At 45.8% G+C, this 7931-nt stretch overlaps 1 protein-coding gene across 1 annotated transcript in view; it reads right to left on the reverse strand.

The window, feature by feature from the left end:
- Positions 1-6800, reverse strand: part of mtrfr (mitochondrial translation release factor in rescue) — a 221061-nt gene extending 214261 nt beyond the window's left edge. The window contains exon 1 of the mRNA XM_061260430.1: positions 6789-6800. The gene's annotated coding sequence lies outside the window, so the exon portion shown is untranslated. The remainder of the gene's footprint in view (positions 1-6788) is intronic.
- Positions 6801-7931: the final 1131 nt, after the last annotated feature.

Consider the following 7931-nt stretch of genomic DNA (forward strand, 5'->3'; position numbering starts at 1 on the left):
GTAAATTCTCTTCTCTGCCTGAGAGAAGAGGGACTCTGGGAAATGTAGTTCCACACATGGGAGTATAGTTCCACACTGCTACCCGTGGCCTCTCCACACACCTCAGGGACTGTGCTGAGGAATAATACCCCCTCGCCTGGCTCTCTCCACAGGTTCCCAGCAAAACGTGCGCTGAATTCACTCTGGAAAATTTTACTTTTCATCAGGAATCCCCGACGCATCATACCTGGGACAGGAGCTACAGCATAAATAAAGTCTGTCCCTGACAGCACAGATCTCGTCTCCTTGCGGTTCATTATCCAGCATGAAAGGAGACCAAAGGGCACTAAACCACAGGAGAGATGAGCGTATTTTAATCACACCTGCACAGAATGCATACTTGGCCTAGTTTAGCTATAGAAACTGGAAAAAGGTACACTTTAAAATGTAAAAAACACCATTAGAATTGTTTTGCATTTTGTATGAATGTGTTTTGACAGCTTTTTGAGTTTTTGGAAGAGAGGAATGAGGAATTGGCCATGAGTGAATGCTCCATGTGTAAAGTGAGCTCTGTAATCTCCCTGCATTGAGGGCTTTCCCCAGGGAAGGCTTGGTTTCAGCCGAGCCGCGGAGCCTCACGTGTGTGACACTGAGAGGCTGTAGCTGTGTGTGTGGCCTGCTTCTCACACACTGACCGCACTGAGACCGCCGCTCCTGACATCGGACACCTGGCTGCTCCACAGCCGGCCCCGGCTGAATCCCCACCCTGCCTCTCTTTACCTGCTGCCTGACCATCCCCTGAGTCAACACACTCCTGACCATCCCCTGAGTCAACACACTCCTGACCATCCCCTGAGTCAATACACTCCTGATCATCCTCTGAGTCAATACACTCCTGATCATCCCCTGAGTCAACACACTCCTGATCATCCCCTGAGTCAATACACTCCTGATCATCCCCTGAGTCAATACACTCCTGATCATCCCCTGAGTCAACACACTCCTGATCATCCCCTGAGTCAACACACTCCTGATCATCCCCTGAGTCAACACACTCCTGATCATCCCCTGAGTCAATACACTCCTGATCATCCCCTGAGTCAATACACTCCTGATCATCCCCTGAGTCAATACACTCCTGATCATCCCCTGAGTCAACACACTCCTGATCATCCCCTGAGTCAATACACTCCTGATCATCCCCTGAGTCAATACACTCCTGATCATCCCCTGAGTCAACACACTCCTGATCATCCCCTGAGTCAATACACTCCTGATCATCCCCTGAGTCAATACACTCCTGATCATCCCCTGAGTCAATACACTCCTGATCATCCCCTGAGTCAATACACTCCTGATCATCCCCTGAGTCAATACACTCCTGATCATCCCCTGAGTCAATACACTCCTGATCATCCCCTGAGTCAATACACTCCTGATCATCCCCTGAGTCAATACACTCCTGATCATCCCCTGAGTTAATACACTCCTGATCATCCCCTGAGTCAATACACTCCTGATCATCCCCTGAGTCAATACACTCCTGATCATCCCTGAGTCAATACACTCCTGATCATCCCCTGAGTCAATACACTCCTGATCATCCCCTGAGTCAACACACTCCTGATCATCCCCTGAGTCAATACACTCCTGATCATCCCCTGAGTCAATACACTCCTGATCATCCCCAGCTGATACACTGAAAGAGCTCTCTCCTTCTGTACCGGTGCCAGTCCAGATTAAACAGGTGAGGGGGGTGGGCAGGTATGGGAGTGTGTGTGTGAGTGTGTGTGCGTGTGTGTGTGCACGTGTGTGTGAGTGTGTGTGTGTGTGTGTGCACGTGTGTGTGTGTGTGTGTGTGTGTTTGTGTGTGTGTGTGTGTGTGTGTGTGTGTGTGTGGATGCCTGGACACGCCCCCCAGCAAAACATTTCAATTTCAACATCCCTCTGACCGTGGTATACACAGAATACCAGAAAACAAATAATCATTATTATTTTAATGCATTGGAAAGGAACTTATTTTAATTATCTGATTAAAATGAAAGCAAAATATACAAACTGTGCAATGCTCGTGCAAATATACAATGCCAAAAAGGTCATATCATAGACCGTAATTGTGCTAGACAGAGGGGAGGAGTGAGATATTAATCTGTCAAAATTAATCCGCTAAATTCACTCAGCGGAGATCTGTACATGGCTGTGCGCTGGTGCCACATCCATCAGCCTGTTCCCGGAAAACTCGCAAAAACATCTTTATGAGATCAGCAGGCCGGGCCTCCTGCCCTGCAGCTGGAATTCTGCAGGAGCCGAAGAATCGCACAAAATGGCCGAAGGTTTTCCCTGCCTTTCTCCAGACTCCAAACAGAGCGCGGTTCCTGCCGCTCGACCCTCCACGCCCGGACCGCCGTCTGCGGGTGAAGGAATCCGAGGAGAGCATCTGGCTGCCATGTTTTCCCGCATCACGCCGTGTTTTAGATTTATTTATATATTTTTCTTCCTCTGTTCTCCTGTGGAGCCCCAGAGCAGCTCAGCTGCAGCGGGTGAAAAACACATCTCCTCTCTGCGGAGAGCCATTCCTCTGAGCCCCGGGGAATCGGCGGCACTTCAGAGCAGAAAAACATCTGACCCCGGAGCAGCTGCTTCACTTTAGTGCTGAAACTCAGGCCTTCAGCACTGTTAGCCCTGTAGCCTTTAGCACTGTTAGCCCTGTAGCCTTTAGCACTGTAACGCTGTAGCCTTTAGCACTGTTAGCCCTGTAGCCTTTAGCACTGTAGCCTATAGCACTGTAACGCTGTAGCCTTTAGCACTGTAGCCTACAGCACTGTAACGCTGTAGACTTTAGCACTGTTAGCACTGCAGCCTTTAGCACTGCAGCCTTTAGCACTGTTAGCCCTGTAGCCTTTAGCAGTGTAACGCTGTAGCCTTTAGCACTGCAGCCTTTAGCACTGTTAGCCCTGTAGCCTTTAGCAGTGTAACGCTGTAGCCTTTAGCACTGCAGCCTTTAGCACTGTAACGCTGTAGCCTTTAGCACTGCAGCCTTTAGCACTGTTAGCCCTGTAGCCTTTAGCACTGCAGCCTTTAGCACTGTTAGACCTGTAACCTTTAGCACTGCAGCCTTTAGCACTGTTAGCCCTGTAGCCTTTAGGACTGCATCATTTAGCACTGTTAGCCCTGTAGCCTTTAGCACTGTTAGCACTGCAGCCTAATAGTGTAGCTGGGGCCTTTAGCACTGTTAGCGCTGTAGCCTTTAGCACTGCAGCCTTTAGCACTGTTAGCACTGCAGCCTTTAGCACTGTTAGCACTGCAGCCTGATAGTGTAGCTGGGGCCTTTAGCACTGTTCGCATTGTAGCCTTTAGCACTGTTAGCACTGTAGTGCTGCTCATACACTGGTCTCACGCTTCTCCATGTCTGTGAAGCTCCAGCAGGGAGCTCTTTAAACAGATTGTACCCAGGTTCTGTGCTCTGGGCTGGGGAGGAGGGTCAGCTTACACACTTCCTCTGAGCTAAATTATTCATACCCTGCACCACCCTGCTCTGTGCACCACCCAGCCCCCTGCTCTGCACCACCCATATAAGAACTGGGGGTGGGGGCAGAGGAAACCACTGACACGCTCACTCACACACACACACACACACTCACACACACACACACACACACATAGACACTCACACACACACACACACACACACACACACACATAGACACTCACACACACACATAGACACTCGCACACACACTCACACTCACACACACACATAGACACTCACATACACACACTCACTCACACACACACTGACACACACATACACACACTCACACACACACTCACACACACATAGACACACACACACTCTCCCACACACACACACACACACACACACTCACTCTCGCTCACACACACTCACACTCACACACACACACACACATAGACACTCACACACACACACACACACACTCACACACACACACACACACACACATAGACACTCACACACACACACACACACACACTCACACACACACACACAAACACACACATAGACACTCACACACACACACACATAGACACTCACATACACACACTCACTGACACACACACTGACACTCACACACACACACTCACACACACATAGACACACACACACTCTCACACACACACACACACACACTCACACTCACACACACTCACATTCACTCGCACACACACGTACACACACTCTCTCTCACACACACATACACACACACACTCACACACATTATTGTGTGTATTGCACAGATTGAGGGAATTGCTAATACTAACATCATTAGTGTGTATTGCAATGCATTTAATACTAAATTAATTCCTGCGGAACTCAAGGCTTCTGTGCAACAAGAAGGTTACATAAACCATCCCCCTCTCCCTCCCCCCCTCCCTCATCCCTCGCTCACAAACCTGTTATTAATTCAGCACCTGCAGCCCCCCTCCCACAATGCAAAGCGGCGGGCTGCAGCGGTGTGGCAGGGGCCTGAACACAGCACTCAGCGCTTCAGGGAGGGGGGGATCCTGCTCCCCTCTTTCTCCCTCCTTTCATCCCCCACTCCGCTCTCTGGAAGAGTGAGAGAGGGAGAGCGGGAGAGGGAGAGGGAGGAGACATAGTAAGCAGCAATGTGTCTCCTCTGCGTGTAGTGAGGGCTGGTTTCATCCTGCCGCCCCCCTCGGGGGGAGAGGATCGTTACAGCAGAACACACACGGCGCTGTTTGTGCTCCGGCCTTCCTGCTGACGGCTGGCCTGGGCGGCGGGGGATCTGATCCCGGCAGAGCGTCTCCAATTCTGGGGTCTGATTATTATTTTCCCCCTCTCTCGCTTAAGCGAGAAAGAAAGAGACCATGTCAGGTGTGGTTTCAGCATCGTGCTCACACGAGAACCACACCATGTGCCCTCTCCTCCGCCCCCATCTCCCCCTCCTCCACTCCCTCTCTCCCTCTCTCCCTCTCTCCCTCTCCCCCCCTCCTCCACTCCCTCTCTCCCTCTCCCCCCCTCCTCCACTCTCTCTCTCCCTCTCCCCCCCTCCTCCACTCTCTCTCCCTCTCTACATCACTTACCCTCCGTAATGAGCCCTTCTGCAGCAGGAGTAAAAGACGCTGTTTATACTAATTAGACCTGATGGATTTGTGGCCGTTTGCTCAGGCTCAGGAGGGGCAGAGGGGCAGAGGGGCAGAGAGCCGGGCCAGGCTCAGTGTGGAGAGAGGGGCAGAGAGCCGGGCCAGGCTCAGTGTGGAGGGACGTGCACTGGGCGGACCTGGGTCAAACACGGACCTGTTTCCGATTCAAACACTTTCCTATGCTTGACTGCGCTTGTCTGGTGTATTAAAAAAGTGCAAACCCCACCTTCTAGTCCTCTTGGTTGGTACAGTTGCACCAGGCAACATTTGAACATTTGAATCCAACAGGTCTGGACTAAGAAACATTCATTCATTCATTCATTATCCTAACCCGCTTATCCTGAACAGGGTCGCAGGGGGGCTGGAGCCTATCCCAGCATACATTGGGCGAAAGGCAGGAATACACCCTGGACAGGTCGCCAGTCCATCGCAGGGCACACACACCATTCACTCACACACTCATACCTATGGGCAATTTAGACTCTCCAGTCAGCCTAACCTGCATGTCTTTGGACTGTGGGAGGAAACCGCAGTACCCGGAGGAAACCCACGCAGACACGGAGAGAACATGCAAACTCCGCACAGAGAGGCCCCGGCCGACGGGGATTCGAACCCAGGACCTCCTTGCTGTGAGGCGCCATCCTCTACACCATCCATGCCGCCCATATATAATATTAACTATAGGAAATTATTATTATAAATGTATTATTATAAAATAATAATAATAATAATAATAATAATAATAATAATAATTACTATTATTATTATTATTATTTTTTATTATCATTATTATTATTATTATTTTTTGTATTTATTTATTTATTATTATTATTGCTGCGGCTGTTGTTGTTATTACCAAAAGGTTCCCTTGTAACAATCTATTATTGTTCTTGTTGATGTGAGTGTTGTTGATGTGTGGGTTTGTCATTAGCAGGTTAAATAGTGGGAGGATCCACTGACCTAATAACTGGTTTGAAGTCAAACCAGCTTGACTGCAATGGTATCATACCTTACAGTCTCTCTGTTTTCACGTGTACCATGCATTTAAATAAAATTACTAATACGCTGATTTATTTATTTATACAGACATGAAATGTAATGCATCAGGAATGCTAAAGGGGCCAAACTCAGTGAAGAGGTTCATCGTTTGGTACCTTTTGTCCGCTTTTCCGTGACCCATAACTGTCACCTCTGCATCTGTGTGCAGAGCACTGAATGCATCATCTTTTCTCTGACCATCAGAAACCATCAAATTTGACAGCTTAGTTTCAAGGGTAGTAGCCAAAGACTCCCATCAATGCCATAACCACTCCCACGCAGACAAGGGCAGAACATGCCCCGGCCAACCGGGATTCGAACCCAGGACCTCCTAGCTGTGAGGCGGCAGTGCTACCTGCTACACCATCCGTGCCACCCACTAAGAAACATATGCATGTAAATCAATTGAATTAAAATTAAATTGAGAGGTTCTCTGTTCCAGCAGCTCCTGGAATGGATCAGAGCAAACTGGTTTAATTCCTCTCTTAAATCAGGGCACTGAGAAATAACCGACCACCAAGGACAAATACAGCATTCTGATTGGCTGAGTCATGTCATGTGGGTCTGCATTATTTTAATATAACCTTGCTAACAAGAACAGACCGAACAGGTGACATTTTGTCACAGCTGAAATATCCAAGAAATATCAATGCGTGCAACTCTGCCATGCAATGCATGTTGAATTCATGCAAGTAGTCCGGTTATAGCCGACCTGCTGACAAAAATATGTTACTGAAGGCTACAGTGCATTGAGTTGGCCTGCAGTCAAATAAATTAAGATAAATGTGTTTTTAGAAATGTATGATGAAAATGTATGATGGAAATCAAGAAAATACTTAAAACAATAGATATACCTAAAAAGTGGAAAAACACAATAATTTTTTTTTTTTTTTTTTTTTTATTCATATGAAAATCATGTTAATTTAAAAAACACATACAAATAAAATAAGCAAAATTTATTCAAAAAAAGGAATGATGGAAATAGTTTTTCAGCAAAAAATTCAAGAGAAATAGATTTTTGAAATTCACAACAAAAAGCAAAAAGTGTGAAAAGAAATCAGGAAAATACAAAAGACGATAGACTTACGTCCAAAAGTGAGTTTTTTTTAATGCATAGAAAATCAGAGGAAATCAGGAAAATATAGGATGCTACATGTCTTATGTCCAAAAATCGCCTCAAAAACCACTGAAATAAATTAAGAGAAATAAGATTTTTGAAATTCACAATGAAAAGTGTGAAAAACATCAGGGAAATACAAAAGACTTATATCAAAAAAGTGGACAAAACACAATAATATTTTGAATGAAAATATTTTATTCAAATGCACCAGAAATCATGCTAGTTTAATAACCACATTAAAATAAACTAACAGAAATTTTACTTGAGAAAGTTATGATGAAAAGTATGTTTCAGTTGAAATCAGGAAAATAAGTACGACTTATGTCTAAAAAGTTAAAAAAAATACTATTTTTCATTTAATTTATGCGTTTAAGAGTCACATTTAAATGAACAGAATTGAGTATAAAAAAATATATGATGGTTGTTTTACTGCAAAAATCTGTATAATAAATAAGACTATAGTCTTATGCTGAGAAAGTGAAAAAATGCAGTAAGTTTTAAAATGTAATTCATATGCACAGGAAGTCATGTTAGTTTACATTAAAATAAATGAATGGATATGAGTTTTTAAAGTACACAAGACTTACATGAGTCTTACATCTCAAAGTTAAAAACATGCAATAATTATAAAAATGTCAATATTCCGATG

The sequence above is a fragment of the Conger conger genome, chromosome 11, assembly GCF_963514075.1.
Source record: "Conger conger chromosome 11, fConCon1.1, whole genome shotgun sequence".
Taxonomy (NCBI): Eukaryota; Metazoa; Chordata; class Actinopteri; order Anguilliformes; family Congridae; genus Conger; species Conger conger.